This window comes from Pseudophryne corroboree, chromosome 12 (genome assembly GCF_028390025.1).
Source record: "Pseudophryne corroboree isolate aPseCor3 chromosome 12, aPseCor3.hap2, whole genome shotgun sequence".
In the NCBI taxonomy this organism is placed as follows: domain Eukaryota; kingdom Metazoa; phylum Chordata; class Amphibia; order Anura; family Myobatrachidae; genus Pseudophryne; species Pseudophryne corroboree.
In genome coordinates, this window is record NC_086455.1 from 157608098 (window position 1) to 157625560 (window position 17463).

General features: G+C 49.6%; 1 long non-coding RNA gene across 5 annotated transcripts in view; it reads right to left on the reverse strand.

Moving 5' to 3' along the window:
- The window catches only part of LOC134981074 (uncharacterized), a 304398-nt gene that overhangs the window by 270228 nt on the left and 16707 nt on the right, over nucleotides 1-17463 (reverse strand). The window lies entirely within an intron of this gene.

Genomic DNA, 17463 nt, shown 5'->3' on the forward strand with positions numbered 1-17463 from the left:
GACTGCAGAGTCGGAGCAGAGTAGGTTTTTCTAGCTGGGGGTGCTGCAGAAGGAGGGTACGTAGACTTATCCGCCGTAGCCTTGGATATCAACTTATCCAGCTCATCACCAAACAGGACTTCACTTGTGAAAGGTAGATTTTCCACTCATTTCCTGGAATCCGCATCCGCCATCCACTGGCGCAGCCACAAGCCCCTGTGCGCTGAAACTGCCATGGCAGTGGTGCATGCACTGAGCAAACCAATTTCCTTTAAGGCCTCGACCATAAAGGTAGCAGAGTCCTGAATATGCTGCAGGAGTAAAACAATCTCCCCCCTGGGTAAGGTATCCAATCCATCAATTAAGTTACCTGAGATTGTGCAATGGCTTTAGTGATCCATGCGCAAGCAATAGTGGCACCCCAGCAGCAGTGCACAGTGATTTGAGAGTATTCTCTATCTTGCGGTCAGCTGTGTCCTTTAAGGATGCTGCCCCAGGAACAGGTAAGACTATCTTACGCGACAGCCTAGATACAGATGCGTCCACCATCGGCGGGTTTTCCCATTTCTTTCTATCATCCAGAGGAAAGGGAAAGGATGTAATTAATCTTTTAGGAATCTGAAGTTTTTTGTCAGGATTAGCCCAAGTTTGTTCAAACAAAGTATTTAATTCCTTTGATGCCAGAAAAGTAGCTGAGGATTTCTTTTTTATATTAAAATAAGATTCCTCCTCAGCCGTCTTATCAGGAATGTGCAGGACATTTCTGACAGCTTCTATCATGGCCTGTATGCCCTGTGACAGGATGGCATCCCCCCCACTCACAACTACTTCACCCTCCTCTGGATCTGATGTATCGTCATCAGTATCACCATGCACGAGTTGGGCCAGAGTACGCTTTTGCGGGCAAATGGCGGGGGTGTGAGACGCTGGTATGGGGACTGAATCTTTATTCATTAGGGCATCCATAGACGGTCTTAAAAATTGCATCTCTTCTCATTATGGGATAATTTTGTAGAAATATTAGATATCATCCCTTTAATGGAAGCTAACCATGGGGGTTCTGCCCCACTAGCCTGAGAATGAACACTATCATGAGTACAGGGTAGTGAGTCCCCAGTGGAGGACAGACACTGTGCATGACACGAAGTCCCTGGACATGGTTGTGAAGGGGGACACACACACACACACACACACACACACACACACACACACACACACACACAATGGGAACACAGATTATCTATACAGTCTTAGGGAGATACAGAAGTCAGAGCCAGCCACACAGCGCCCCTTTAGCCAAAGCAAAACTTTTTAGCTGGGTCGCGATACTAGCCCCTTAATAGGGCTTAGTATACTATCACTGCTCCCCCCCTCACTAAGACCCCCTGGTACTGCTGAGGAGACGAGGAGTACTTGTGGAGGGGCTGCGCTTCCCTGTATATGCTGCTTGTACAATCTGCAGAGGGAAAATGGCGCTGGTGAGCTGCTGGATCCGCTCAGTGAGAAGCCCCACCGCTTCAATGGCATGCGGCTTCCCGCACTTTATGGAAACTGACCTGAGGTAATTTTTGTGAATAACAGTGGGTTAAAACCCCAGTTATGTCTGAAGTCAGTGTGGGTAACAGTGGTGGCTCAGCGCGCCCTCAGCAGCGGGACACCTATATGAAAATGTCCGTCTGAGCCCCCTGAGCGCAGCCTGTATTCAGAGCTGCACTCCTACCCTTGTGCCGCCATTCCCGTCAGCGGCCCGCTAACCGAGACGGCGGCGCTGTACTCACCACTCTTCAGTATTCTGGCTCTGTTAGGGTGTGGCGGCATGCTTCGGCTCGCGGATGGCTCCCTCAGAAGCTCAGTGTCCTGTCAGCAGAGAAATGGGACCATTAACTCTGAGGAGGTCGAGCCGTTCTTCCCTCTAAGTCCCACGAAGCAGTCAGGCTGTTGCCAAACAGACCTGACTGAAAATAACAAATAGAAAAATAAATGTAGAAAACGCTTCAGGAGCTCTCCAAAGCGTGACCGACTCCTCCGTGCACATTTTCTAAACTGAATCTGGTAGGAGGGGCACAGAGGGAGGAACCAGTGCACACTATTGATTTCTTAAAAGTGCCCAAGGCTAGGGTTCTCATTAATGGAATACTATCCCCCTCCTTCCCGCTCTCCAATGGGACCAGACAGGGATGCCCTCTCTCCCCCCTGGTGTTTGCCATGGTCATTGAGCCACTGGCTGCTATGATAAGAAACTCTGGCGATGTTCGGGGAGTGAAGATGGGGTCGCAGGAATCTAAGATTTCACTCTTCGCTGACGATGTACTACTGTCTCTTACTTAGCCGCAGTCTTCCCTCCCCGCCTTATATAGGATTATAGAGGAATATGGTTCCCTATCGGGATATAAAATACATTTTACTAAATCTGAAGCCATGTTACTGCATGTACCTGGAGACCTCAGGCGCTCCCTGCAGACCTCCTATGACCTTCGGTGGCAGACCAACAAGATTAAGTATCTAGGTGTTTATATTACCTCCCATTATAATGCCCTGTATTCAGCAAACTTCCCACGGTTACTGACCAAAATCAAATCTGACCTGATAAGATGGAGAACATATATCATATCCTGGCTGGGTAGGATTATAGCCCTTAAAATGACAATTATGCCACAACTCCTCTACCTCTTCCAGACTCTACCCGTGAGGGTGCCGGAGAGGGTTCTCAGAGATGCCCAGGCCTCATTTGTGAGGTTTGTTTGGAATGACAAGCCCCCACGGATAGCCTTTACTGTGCTCCGGCTTCCCCGATCAGAGGGGGGCCGAGGATTCCCTGATATCAAATTTTATTATCTAGCCAGCCATTTAAGTCAAATAGTGACCTCCTTTGAGCCCCGCGGCTCTGTCACGTGGGTCGATTTTACCGCGCTTTCTCTGGGAATTCGTTCACTGGCCTCACTGTGGGGCCTGGGCAAATTGCATTCGCTAGCTCTAAAAAATATCCCTCCCTCACTTAGATTCCACATATCTATCTGGCATAAATATCTTACGAAATATAACTTGTCCTCCTTACACTCCCCTCTTACACCCCTCTGGGACAACCCTGACTTCCCTGTTGGGATCTCACCCTTTAACTTCACATCCTGGTTTAACGCCCGGATCCTTGTAGTTCATGATGTTTCCCTAAAGGGCCACTGGATGTCAATAGACGATATCAAAATCAAAATTTCCCTCACTAACCCCTCCCTTCTTTGAATATTTTCAGCTCCGACACTTCCTTCTCTCCCTACCCCAGGTTGATACTCTGCGGGATCTTACTCCCTTTGAGTCTATATGTACTACAAAACCCATAAGCAGAGGACTAATCTCGACGATATATTCTATATTAGTTGGGTCCTCCTCTGGGCCGCAGACCCGCCATGAGCGGGAGTGGGAGAGGGACCTGGGTCCTCCGCCAGACGAAGCCTGCTGGGAAGAAGTACGGGAAGGTATAGCTAAAAGTTCTATCTCTACCCGACTCAAGGAAACATCCTATAAACTATATTATCGGTGGTATTATACCCCAGACAAACTATCTCGGATGTTTCCCTCTGCCACCCCGGTCTGCTGGCGGGGATGCGGTCAACGTGGTACTCTCCTCCATATTTGGTGGACCTGTCCACGCATTGTTCCCTACTGGAATAGGGTTCTGGCTATACTGAACTCTTTATCTGGACTCACACTTAAACTTGATCCATGGATGTTTTTATTGGCCCGTCCACACCCAGACCTTGACCCTTTAATAAATAAACTGTTCTCACATATCTTAGTAGCGGCTAAATCTTTAATAGCTAAAAACTGGAAGACCTCCGCTCCCCCCACCATACTAGCTTTGAATAACTATGTCTGGTTCGTAGCTAAAATGGAAAAAATCACCTATCACCTGCATGACTGTCCCCACAAATTTGAACTCGTTTGGGGTCCCTGGCTGTCTGCGATGTCTCCTCCACTATGAGCTCCAATCCATCCCTTTGTCCCCGAGCCTCGGATCACTGGCCATGCTGCGCCTGGGCTCTCCCTCCGGGCACCGTCTCGCCCGCCCAGGCTTTTACTGGACATGTAACGGTACGTAGCCCGAATATCTATCTATGTATTATATAGTGTACACATTCTCCAGTTACATTGGATGTTTATTTTCTCATGTGGCATAAAACGGCACTTCTGTTCTTTTTTTCCCTTCTCTCTGTCTTTCCCCTCCCCCCCCCCCCCCCCTTTTTCACTATTTGCTGTTGTTTCTGCTTTCTATATATGTATGCTCCCCGCATAGGGAGAAATTTTCAGTTATCTGTTTAGATTTGCACAAAATTATTTGAAAAAAATTACCTCTAAGGGAGACTGATTTTTAAATTTTATGATGCAATTGAATCTGTATTGTATATCTCTCTGTCTCTCCTGGAGTAAATAAAAAAGTTTAAAAAAAAAAAGTGCCCAAGGCTCCTAGTGGACCCATGGTACTAATGTGGACCCCAGTATCCTCTAGGATGTAAGAGAAAATATAAATATGGGTTCGATATGATTTCCTGGTGGTTCGGATGCCGGTGGTCATAATATCGACGCCAGCTGTCCAATTTTTGAAATATAGACAGGCGGGATGTAAGTATGTAAATGGAGGCTAACCAGAGAAGGGAGTGATGGTTATTTGTCTTGACATTCATGGGTAAGATGGTCTCATATGGGACTTGCTGTCCACCCCAGCCGGGTGAAGACTGGAGCTACTGATACCAATGCTGTCCTGGCTCTGAATCAGAGCCAGGACAGTATTTGGATCAGTTGCACCAGTCTTCAGCACAACCAAGAACTCATCGTTAATAAGGATCCCCTGGAGTTTTGCACTTACCTGACCCTTAGGACACCACTTTTAGGTTTTAATAGCTCTTTATTTTATGGGAACTTTCCCCCTAAAACTTACAACTAGGACATCTCTCTTACGCCTAGAAAACACCCCTGAGGAAGTCTGTATAGACGAAACGCGTTGGTTGACGGTTTTAGACATAGTGGGTGGACAAGTTGTCATTGGAGCTACTCCCCGGCTGGGGTGGTCAGCAAGTCCCATATGAGACCATCTTACCCATGAATGTGAAGACAAATGACCATCAGTTACTTCTCTGGTTAACCTCCATTTTGAAAGAACGGTCAGTAGTCATGGAGTGCTCCCCACACAACGAGAGAGAGAGAGAGAGAGAGAGAGAGAGAGAGAGAGAGAGAGAGAGAGAGAGAGATTATCACACATATATAGCAGCAAGGTGCTAGAGGCAGTTTTTTGTTCGCCTTTAAATCACTATATCCAGTCTATTAGGGGATTTCAAGCCTCTCTAATCACCCCCCCCCCCCCCCATGATTGGGGAGGGACACCCTAAGGCAGGCATGTCCAAACTGCAGCCCTCCATCTGTTGTGAAACTACATATCCAAGCATGCCCTGACACAGTTTCTCAACAGCTGGAGGGCCGCAGTTTGGACATGCCTGCCCTAAGGGCACCCACATTATGTTCGCAGCACTAACAAGGGCAGGACACTGATGTAGGGGAGGCCAGAGAAAACAGTACAGAGATACATGGTTAGTACAAAGATACATGGTGCATGCACTGCGTACAGCCGGACTGTGCCCAGGAACAGAGGACAGCTGTGCCTGGCCGATGGGCTGTACATAAAACACACCGTCAGATATATTTGTACCGGAGCACTGAACGGGATTCTTGCCTCCACTGAAGATTTATTATAGAAGTAAGAAATGTCAATAGTCCCGGAGATAAAATTTCACCATTAATGGGAATAAGATAGGGGATGGTATTCCGGGGAGCCCCACACATTGCTGTGCAGAGGTCTGTGTGTTTGTACAGCCCTCCCCAGATATATATAATGTCACAGACACCTCTCCTATGGGTAAGTGTGACTCAATTCCCAAGGCGCTTTACAGGTCAGACCCTGATTACCTTGTCCTCTAACAGAGCACAACAGGTTCCCAGCTCTGTGCTCTTTACATAAAGCGATAGCTGGCAGCAGAGTGGGGGCATTGTGCAGCCTAATACACAACCAACTGATTAACGTAACAAAGCCCCCTGACGTCCAGTCTTATGTAATGCAGCATTTAGTCATGGGACGGGGCGAGCATTCACTATTCCTGCACAAACAGTCATCAAATTAATAGAGCAAGTGCTTCAGCAAATATGTGCTGAACAACGGAACATAGTAATGATCTAGAGAACAAGCTCATTAATGCTGCAGACCTGCTCTGTGCCAGAGACCTTTAAAGGGAAAGCATCCCTAATGATACCATAAGAATGTGGCTGCAGTACCTACTAACTATCTGAAGGGGGCACTTGCACAACCCACTTACAAAGACACACCTAAAGCTAGCATGTGCAAATATCTTTATTTGTGCAACCAGCACCATGGTACGCACTCACAGGCCACCATCACTGCAACCAGCACCATGGTACGCACTGACAGGCCACCATCACTGCAACCAGCACCGTGGTACGCACTGACAGGCCACCATCACTGCAACCAGCACCGTGGTACGCACTGACAGGCCACCATCACTGCAACCAGCACCATGGTACGCACTGACAGGCCACCATCACTGCAACCAGCACCATGTTACACACTGACAGGCCACCATCACTGCAACCAGCACCATGTTACGCACTGACAGGCCACCATCACTGCAACCAGCACCATGTTACGCACGGACAGGCAACCATCACCGCAACCAGCACCATGGTACGCACTGACAGGCCATCATCACCGCAACCAGCACCATGTTACGCACTGACAGGCCACCATCACTGCAACCAGCACCATGTTACGCACGGACAGGCAACCATCACCGCAACCATCACCATGGTACGCACTGACAGGCCATCATCACCGCAACCAGCACCATGTTACGCACTGACAGGCCACCATCACCGCAACCAGCACCACGTTACGCACTGACAGGCCACCATCACCGCAACCAGCACCATGTTACGCACTGACAGGCCACCATCACCGCAACCAGCACCATGGTACGCACTGACAGGCAACCATCACTGCAACCAGCACCATGGTACGCACTGACAGGCAGCCATCACTGCAACCAGCACCATGGTACGCACTGACAGGCAACAAGCACTGCAACCAGCACCATGTTACGCAGAGGAAAACCATGCTAACCAAACTTGAACAGGAACAGCAACAGCTGAACCAACAACAATACTTAACGAAGTAACAGTGCAGGAAACACAAAGCACTGGGCGGGCACCCAGTATCCTCTACGGACTACGAGAAAAGGATTTACTGGTAGGTAATTAAAATCCTATTTTCTCTTACGTCCTAGAGGATACTGGGGTCCACATTAGTACCACGGGGATGTACCAAAGCTCCCAAACCGGGCGGGAGAGTGCTGAGGTACCTGCAGAACTGATTGACCAAACTGAAGGTCCTCAAAGGCCAAAGTATCGAACTTGTAGAACTTAGCAAACGTGTTCGAACCCGACCAAGTAGCTGCTTGGCAGAGCAGTAAAACCGAGACAACCCGGGCAGTCGTCCAGGAAGAATCCACCGTCCTAGTTGAGTGGGCCTGTACTCTAGGAACCGGCAAACCTGCCGATGAAAAAGCCTGCTGGATAGTAAGCCTGATCCAGCGAGCAATAGACTGCTTTAAAGCAGGACACTCAATTCTCTTGAGATTATAGAGAACAAACAGCGAGTCAGATTTTCTGTGACGAGCTGTCCGCTTCACATAGGTCTTCAAAGCCCTCACCACATCCAAGGACTTTGAAGTAGCAGAGGTGTCCGTAAGCACCGGAACCACAATAGGTTGGTTGATATGAAACGCAGACACGACTTTAAGAAAAAATTGCTGACGAGTTCAGCTCTATCTTCATGAAAAATCAAAGAGGGGCTTTTGTGAGACAACTCCCCCAGTTCCAACACACGCCTTGCGGAAGCTAAGGCCAACAGTGTAACGGTCTTCCACGTAAGAAACTTTACGTCAACCTCCTGTAAAGGCTCAAACCATTCCGATTGTAGAAACTGCAACACCATGTTGAGATCTCTAGGTGCCGTGGGAAGCACAAAGGGTGGTTGGATGTGCAGAACACCCTTCAAGAACATCTGAACCTCAGGGAGGGAAGCCAATTGTTTCTGGAAGGAAATGGATTAAGGCTGAAATCTGGACTTTCAAGGAGCCCAAACGGAGGCCCACATCCACACCTGACTGCAGAAAAAGGAGAAAACGGCACAGTTGAAATTCCACTGTAGGAAATTTCCTGTTTTCACACCACGAGACATATTTTTTCCAAATACAGTGGTAGTGTTTAGACGTTACCCCTTTCCTGGCTTGGATCAGGGTAAAATAAACCTGTCCGGGATCCCCTTCCGGGCTAGAATTTGACGCTCAACTTCCATGCCGTCAAACGTAGCCGTGTTAAGAATTGATAGATGAATGGCCCCTGTTGTAGAAGATCCTCGTGAAGATGCAGTGGGCACGTGTCCTCTAGGGGCATCTCCAGTAGATCCGCGTACCAGGCCCTTCCTCCCTTGGCCAGTACGGAGCAATGAGAATTGCTTCAACCTTTTCCCTTTTTATTCTTTTGAGAATTCTTGGGATCAATGGAAGAGGTGGAAACATGTAAACCATCTGGTAGACCCATGGAGATGCCAGAGGGTCCACTGCTACTGCTTGTGGGTCCCTCGACCTGGAACAATACCGCTAGAGCTTCTTGTTGAGACGAGAGGCCATCATGTCTATTTGTGGAGTCCCCCCACTGACGTGTCAAGGACTCGAACACCTGCGGGTGAAGTCCCCACTCTCCTGGGTGGCGGTTGTGTCTGCTGAGGAAGTCCGCTTCCCAGTTGTCTACTCCCGGAATGAAGATTGCTGACAGCGTCACCGCAGAATCCTTGTTACCTCTGACATTGCTGTTCTGCTCTTCGTTCGACCCTGTCGGTTTATGTACGTTACTGCCGTCACATTGTCCGATTGAACTTGAATGGCGTGATGTTGAAGAAGATGCGATGCCTGTAGAAGGGCATTGTATATGGCCCTTAGCTCCAGAACGGAAGGATGGTTTCCTGACTGGACCATTTTCCTTGGAACTGTTCCCCCTGGATGACTACTCCCCAACCCCTGAGGCTTGCGTCTGTGGTTAGCGGAATCCAATTTTGAAACCCGAACCTTCGACCCTCAGTCAGGTGAGAAGTCTGAAGCCACCACAGAAGAGAAATCCTGGCTTTTGGCAACAGGCGTATCCTCTGGTGCATGTGAAGATGCAATCCGGACCATTTGTCCAACAGATCAAGCTGGAACGGCCTTGCAGGAAACCTTCCGTACTGCAGAGCCTTGTAAGAGGCTACCATCTTCCCCAGAAAGCGAATGCATAGATGCACCGATATCCGGGTTGGCTTTAGAACATCCCACACCATTGATTGGATTACCAATGCCTTTTCCAATGGAAGGAATACCCTCTGTACGTCCGTATCCAATATCATCCCCAGGAACGGAAGCCTCCGTGTTGGTTCCAGGTGGGATTTTGGTAGGTTCAGAATCCACCCGTGATCCTAGAGTAGTCGGGTTGAGAGGGCAATGCTGTCCAACAACCTCTCCCTGGATCAGGGGTGGGCAATTATTTCAGCTGGGGGGCCGCTTAACACTTCCAACGAATATTCGAGGGCCACACACAAAATACTCAAAAAGAGTCCCCTTTTTACACATTACGGCAGATAGCGTCCCCTTTTTACACATTACGGCAGACATCGTCCCCCTTTTTACACATTACAGCAGACAGCGCCCCCGTTTTTACACATTACGGCAGACATTGTTCCCCTTTTTACACTTTACGGCAGATAGCGTCCCCTTTTTACACATTACGGCAGAAATTGTCCCCCTTTTTACACATTACGGCAGACTGCGTCCCCTTTTTACACATTACGGCAGACTGCGTCCCCTTTTTACACATTACGGCAGACTGCGTCCCCCTTTTTACACATTACGGCAGACTGCGTCCCCTTTTTACACATTATGGCAGACTGCGTCCCCTTTTTACACATTACGGCAGACTGCGTCCCCTTTTTACACATTACGGCAGACATCGTCCCCCTTTTTACACATTACAGCAGACAGTGCCTCCGTTTTTACACATTATGGCAGACATCATCCCCCTTTTTACACATTACGGCAGACAGCATCACCCTTTTTTACACATTACGGCAGACAGTCCCTACCCCCCTATCCCCTCCCTCCCCTAAACCCATATTGTAGTTTTTAACTCAGCTGCCTCCCCACCCCTAAACCTATATGGCAGCTTAAGCAGTGATCCAGGGGCTGGCAGGACAGGGGGTTTACCTGTTCGTCACAGTGGCAGACGATCCCCGCTGTCCGATGATGCCGCCTGGAGTCACTGCTGATGTGGCCTCTTGCTCCCGCTCGCTGGCCGCTGCTTCTTCTCCTCACTCAGCCGCCAAGCGCAGTGCCCGCCCCCCGTGCCGCCCAGCGCGCTTGGTAACAGAGGAAATCCCGGTCAGCTGACCTTGTGACGTGACCGGGATTTCCTCAGCGGCGCCTCGTCTGAGAACAGTGCAATGACAAGCGGCCTGTCGGGCCGCTTGTCATTGCACTCTAATGGGGCACAGCGGGCCAGGCACGATCGGTCCGCGGGCCGCATCCGGCCCGCGGGCCGCCTGTTGCCCACCCCTACCCTGGATGGTGCTTTTATCAGCAGGTCGTCCAGGTACGGTATCATGTTCACTCCCTGCTTGCGGAGGAGAAACATCATCTCTGCCATTACCTTGGTGAACACCCTCGGTGCTGTGGAGAGGCCAAATGGCATGGCCTGGAACTGGTAGTGACAGTCCTGCAATGCAAACCGTAGATAAGCCTGATGAGGTGGCCAAATCGGAATATGAAGGTACGCATCCTTGATGTCCAGAGACACCAGAAATTCCCCCTCCTCCAGACCGGAGATCACCGCTCTCAGAGACCCCATCTTAAACTTGAACAACAGTAATGATCTCCCCCCTGGGCAAGGAATCTAATTCATCAATTAGGTTACCTGACCATTTAGCAAAGACCCTAGTTATCCATGCATAAGCAATAGTGGGTCTCTGGGCTACACCAGCAGTATATAAAGATTTGAGAGTGGTCTCAATCTTGTGGTCAGCCGTGTCCTTTAAGGATGCTGCCCCAGGAACAGGTAAGACTATCTTACGCGACTACCGATGCGTCCACAATCGGCGGGTTTTCCCATTTCTTTCTATCCTCCAGAGGAAAGGGAAAGGATATAATTATCCTTTCAGGGATCCAAATTTTTTTTTCCAGGATTAGCCCAAGTTTCTTCAAACAGGGCATTCAATTCCTTTGATGCAGGAAAAGTAGCTGAGGATTTCTTATTTACATTAAAATAAGATTCCTCCTCCACCTTGTCAGGAATGTGCCGGACATTTCTGATAGCTTCTATCAGGGCCTGTATTCCCTGTGAAAGGACAGCACCCCCCCCCCCCCCCCCTCGCATCCACTTCACCCTCCTCTGTGGCCCGATGTATCATCGTCAGTATTAGCCTGCATGAGCTGGGCCAGAGTACGCTTTTGTGGGCAAATGGCAGGGGTCTGACACGTTGGTATGGGAACTGAATCTCTATTCATCAGGCCATCCATAGACTGTCTTAAGTATTGCGTCTCTTTCTCAGTATGGGTTAATTTAGTAGAAATAGTAGAGATCATCCCCTTTATGGAATCTAACCATGGGGGTTCTGACCCACTAGCATGAGAATGTGTACTGTTCTGGGTACACGGTAGCGATTCTCCCAGGGAGGACAGACCATACTTACCTACTCTCCCGGAAGCTGCGGGAGGCTCCCGTTCTTTGGGGTAGCCCCCCGGAAGAGTGGGCAGGTATCCCGCATCCTGCTCGCACCCTAGTGATGCGGGCAGGACGGAGAGATAACCTCCCGCATTCGCAGGTCCGTCGGGTGGAGAAGGGGTTAAAATGATGCAAATCGCGTCATTAGAGCCCCGCCCCCTTCCCGCGGACCCGCGAATAGCGGCATTTCCCGGTGCGGGGGCGGGGCTTAGTGATGTCACAGTCTTAGTATTTCTCCCGGAGAGGAGAAATACAAAGTAGGTAAGTATGGGACAGGCTCTGCTGTGCAGGAAACGCAGTCCCTGGACATGGTAATGCGAAAGGACCCACACACACACACACACACACACACAGAAGGTGAAACATAGCATAACCTACACAGAGCCCGCAGGGAGACAGAGAAACAGGAGCCAGCCACACTGCGCCCCTGTAGCTGAGTAAAAACACAGCTGGGTCGCCACACTAAATCCCTTCAGAGGACTTCGTATACTACAACCTCCTCCCCCTTACTATGACCCCCTGGTACCGCTGAGGAGACGTGGAGTATTCTTGGAGGAGCTGCGCGTCCCTGTGATGCCTGCCAGTATGAGCTGCAGAGGGAAAATGGCACTGGTGAGCTGCTGGATCCACTCATCGTGAAGCCCCGCCCCCGTAATGGCGCGTGGCTTCCCAGTCTTTTTTATATTGGCCTGAGGTTGAGAGTGCTTAATCCGAGGGTTAAAACCCTCTGTAAGCTGGGTGGCCAGTGTGGGTATCACTGGTGGCTCAGCGCGCCCCTCACAGCCGCATGTCATCTCAGCCCCCAGAGCGCAGCCTGCATGTCAGCGCTGCGCTCCAACCCTCATGCCGCCGTTACCGGCGGCAACCCGCTAACCGGGACGCCGGCGCTGTACTCATCACTCTTCTATCTTAAGCTCTGTTAGGGGTGGCGGCGTGCGGTGGGAGGGTACGCTCGCTGTGGTGGGGCTTGCGAATGACTCACTCAGGAGCTTAGTGTCCTGTCAGCGGAGAAACGGGACCATTAACTCTTTAGGAAGTTGGGCCGTTCTCCCCCCTAAGTCCCACGAAGCAGATAGGCTGGTGCCACCCAGCAATGCCTGTAAAACAACAAACAGAAAATAAATGTAGAAAACTCTTCAGGAGCTTCCCTAAGAGTGACTGGCTCCTCCGGGCACATTTTCTAAACGGAGTCTGGTAGGAGGGGCATAGAGGGAGGAGCCAGTGCACACTATTGATTTCTTAAAGTGCCCAAGGTTCCTATTGGACTCGTCTATACCCCATGGTACTAATGTGGACCCCAGTATCCTCTAGGACGTAACAGAAAATCTGTGCACCACAGTGTAGAGCTGCCGAACCTCTGACTGATCCGGTAATAAACAGAGAGGGGAAAGGAAAACAGAAATACTGCATCTCGTGTGTAACCACATAAGCAATAAATGTCGTGTCCCCGGGCTATGCTCAGCAATGGGGGAGCACTTACACTCCATTCTGACATCTTATTTGTGTGCACATGAAATCTAATATAGGAGCAGTACATATAATACCAGCTCAAGAGAAGCAGGACTAGTGCTACGGTGCACCCATTCCCTGCACCTGACCTGCCATGTACCATACAAATAGAAGCAGGACTAGTGCTAAGGTGCACCCATTCCCTGTGCCTTTCCTGCAATGTTCGGCCTATAACATAAGAAGCAGGACTAGTGCTAAGGTGCATCCATTACCATTTTATGACCTGCCATGTACCATACAAATAGAAGCAGGACTAGTGCTAAGGTGCACCCATTCCCTGTACATGACCTGCCATGTAAGGACTATACACAGAGAGAAGCAGGACTAGTGCTAATGTGCACCCATTCCCTGTGCCTTACCTGCAATGTTCGGCATATACCATAAGAAGCAGGACTAGTGCTAAGGTGCACCCATTCCCTGTACCTGACCTGCCATGTATGGAACATAAAAAGAGAAGCAGGACCAGTGGTAAGGTGTTCCTCTTCCCTGTATATGACCTGCACTGTAAGGACCATACTATGAGAAGCAGGACTATTGGTAAGGGGTACCATTCCCTGTACCTGACCTGCAATGTACGGACCATGCAAAGAGAAGGAGGCCTAGTGGGTAAGGTGTACCTATTCCCTGTATATGACCTGCACTGTAAGGACCATACTATGAAAAGCAGGACCAGTGGTTTGGGGTACCCATTCCCCGTATATGACCTGCAATGTACGGACCATACTATGAGAAGCAGGACCAGTGGTAAGGTGTTCTTATTCCGCGTATATGACCTGCACTGTACGTACTATACTATGAGAAGCAGGACCAGTGGTAAGGGGTACCCATTCCCCGTATATGACCTGCAATGTACAGACCATACTATGAGAAGCAGTACTATTGGTAAGGGGTACCATTCCCTGTACCTGACCTGCAATGTACGGACCATGCAAAGAGAAGGAGGACTAGTGGGTAAGGTGTACCTATTCCCTGTATATGACCTGCACTGTAAGGACCATACTATGAAAAGCAGGACCAGTGGTTAGGGGTACCCATTCCCCGTATATGACCTGCAATGTACGGACCATACTATGAGAAGCAGGACCAGTGGTAAGGTGTTCTTATTCCCCGTATATGACCTGCACTGCACGTACTATACTATGAGAAGCAGGACCAGTGGTAAGAGGTACCCATTCCCTCTATATGACCTGCAATGTACGGACCATACAAAGAGAAGCAGGACCAGTGGTAAGAGGTACCCATTCCCCGTATATGACCTGCAATGTACGGACCATACTATGAGAAGCAGGACCAATGGTAAGGTGTACCAATTCCCTGTATATGACCTGCACTGTACGGACCATACTATGAGAAGCAGGACCAGTGGTAAGGTGTACCAATTCCCTGTATATGACCTGCACTGTTCGGACCATACTATGAGAAGCAGCACCAGTGGTAAGGGGTACCCAGTCCCTGTATATGACTCGCACTGTACGGACCATATTATGAGAAGCAGGACCAGTGGTAAGGGGTACCCATTCCCTGTATATGACCCGCAATGTACGGACCATACTATGAGAAGCAGGACTAGTGGTAAGGGGTACCCATTCCCTGTATATGACCCGCACTGTACGGACCATACTACGAGAAGCAGGACTAGTGGTAAGGGGTACCCAATCCCCATATATGACCTGCAATGTACGGACCATGTCAGTTCCTGTAATGAACTGGGTGTGTAAAAAGCCGATAGCATGTAGAAATTCAGGCTCTGACACATTAAAGCAGTAACCTCAATGATGCCAGCGCAGGGAATGAGGTCTGTATGGGCTGGACTGAAGAAAAGCAGCTTTAATGTGTAGTGAAAGATTCCTTTCTGAAGGTACATTTCACTGTGTGCAGAACAGTTTATTTTATATTCTGTGTACTGGAACTGTCCCAGAGACTGCCTGATCCCTACTTCTCTCCCAGTGCCTGTCTCTATCCGCTAAAGGAACATTACGTTACTACTTACAGAACACATTCTAATATCAGTCATTTCTGATGGAACAAAACATTTCCCCAACTTATGCATCATGTAATCAACTGCTCCCTGACAGAATGTACAATGAGAAACCAGAGAGCCCAGGTTCCTATCACGGGAATGATGAAGAGCATTCAGATCACCCTGCAGAAGGAACATACAGTATAGAGTGTAACCGACCAAGCATAGTTAGGTACGGGGTCAGTTACGGAACGTGCCTCAGAGAATGTTCTGCTTTACATTAATCAGACTTCAGGGGTGTAAGAAGTATTGCGGGAGTCTACGGTGTCCTGATGGGTTCTGATGGATCAGCAAAATAGCTGCGGTGACACAAGGGGGCCGAGGGAGAGCTCAGGGTATGAGGAGCCAGTGCCTCGCATTATAAATTGGGGTCAGGATTTGCGTTGGCACCCCGCCAGCCCCCCTGCCTCTCAAGCACATGCAGTTTTGGTGACACTGGCCTCATTTTTCAGGGAAATCTTTATGGAACCCAGAAGATAAATGTTTATTTAGCTTCCGGTTTGAGAAACGGCTGCCTCCCCCCTTGAAAGTCAATATTCCTAATTCCGAGGCACAGGAAACAGTTTCAATCCTCTGGTGCGTTTCCGAGATACATCTATTACAGATACATAGGCACATTGTGTTGTTGTATAGCATACGGCACTCAACGATTTTCCTAAATGAAAAACAGGAACATGGGGAAGTGATCTAGAATTATTTCCCCATGCACAGTAGACGTTATTAGAGGGACTGGGCACACAGAGTACGCCTGCTGGTGTGTAACTACCAGGAGTTGTTTCTACGGACGCCAAAGGATGGGCATGTTCCCCAGATCACCGAACGCTTCTGGTGGGCCCTAGTTTTCACTAAATTGCTCCTAAATTTGACATTATGTTGTCCACATGTTTATAAACATATACACACGTTGTGCGTCCCACTGCCAAAAACTCTGTAAATATACAAATTGGACTGAGATAAAAAGTGTAACAGATGAGGCAGTGGTTCTACAAGGAGAAACATGTCGACTCTACAACCATTGACTGGGGCTACACAAGGCAGCAAGTGTCTACTTATCTTCCCTGAGCGTCCACTCATTCATTACATAGCATGAGACAACCTTATACACTACAGAGGCCGCATTGGGAGGTTTTCTAGTCTTCACAAAGAGCCACACATTACTCTTAATCTCAGTCATAGGCGTGCGCAGGGGGGGTTCCTTGTGCGCACAGGCACCCCCTAATGTCTGGCAACCCGATCTCACATGCCTGATGCAGCGATCGCCGAGCAGGCTGATTACTGTCCCCTCTGCGCTGCACCCTGTCAGGACTGCATTACTGACTGGACGCCTGGGTTAGCAAGGAAGCCACTGCCACCGGCTTTCAAACTCCCGGCTCCACCTCAATGTACAAAAACAGCGTGATGTGACATGATGATGTAAGACGCACGGGGGTGGGGCCTTGGAGAACAGAATTTGGGCGCTCACTTACCAGGCCTACGTACCTCACGCCTCCCATCCTCCACCTTCAGTCCGTCGAGGTAGCTCAGACGATACTGGCACACGTTCAGACACGGAGAAGGACTTCCTGGGTCACCTGAAACGAATGGGGGGGGGGGTGGGGGGCACACTACACTGGGGTGGCCTACACTGGGCTCAGTGAAGGGTCATCATTGGCACTTGTGGCCTCAGACTGGGTGCCCCCGTAGTGGTGCGGCGCACCAGGGGCGACCCTGAACGAAAACGCCCAAAGGGGAAGTGGGGGAGGGGCAACATACACCACGAACACACACGAAACACCTTTATGCTCACCAGCTATATACTCGGCTTCCGCCAGACGACTGGCCCTTCTTCTTTGCTCCTGTAAGAGAACACACAACACAGCCCACGGAACGTGGCGCTGCTTACGCTTTATGACGGAGAGACACTTATACAAAGGTTATAGCACAACACCGTAATACTGTTTCAACCTTGTGGTACTCACCAACGCGTACTTCCGACAGCCTACCTTTCATGGGGGCCTGGCTGTGGGGAAAACTGAGAACTCATCACACATGCGGCGTAGCGCCAACTTACCCGAACCTGCGGCGTAGCGCCGACTTCAGCAACCTGCGGCGTA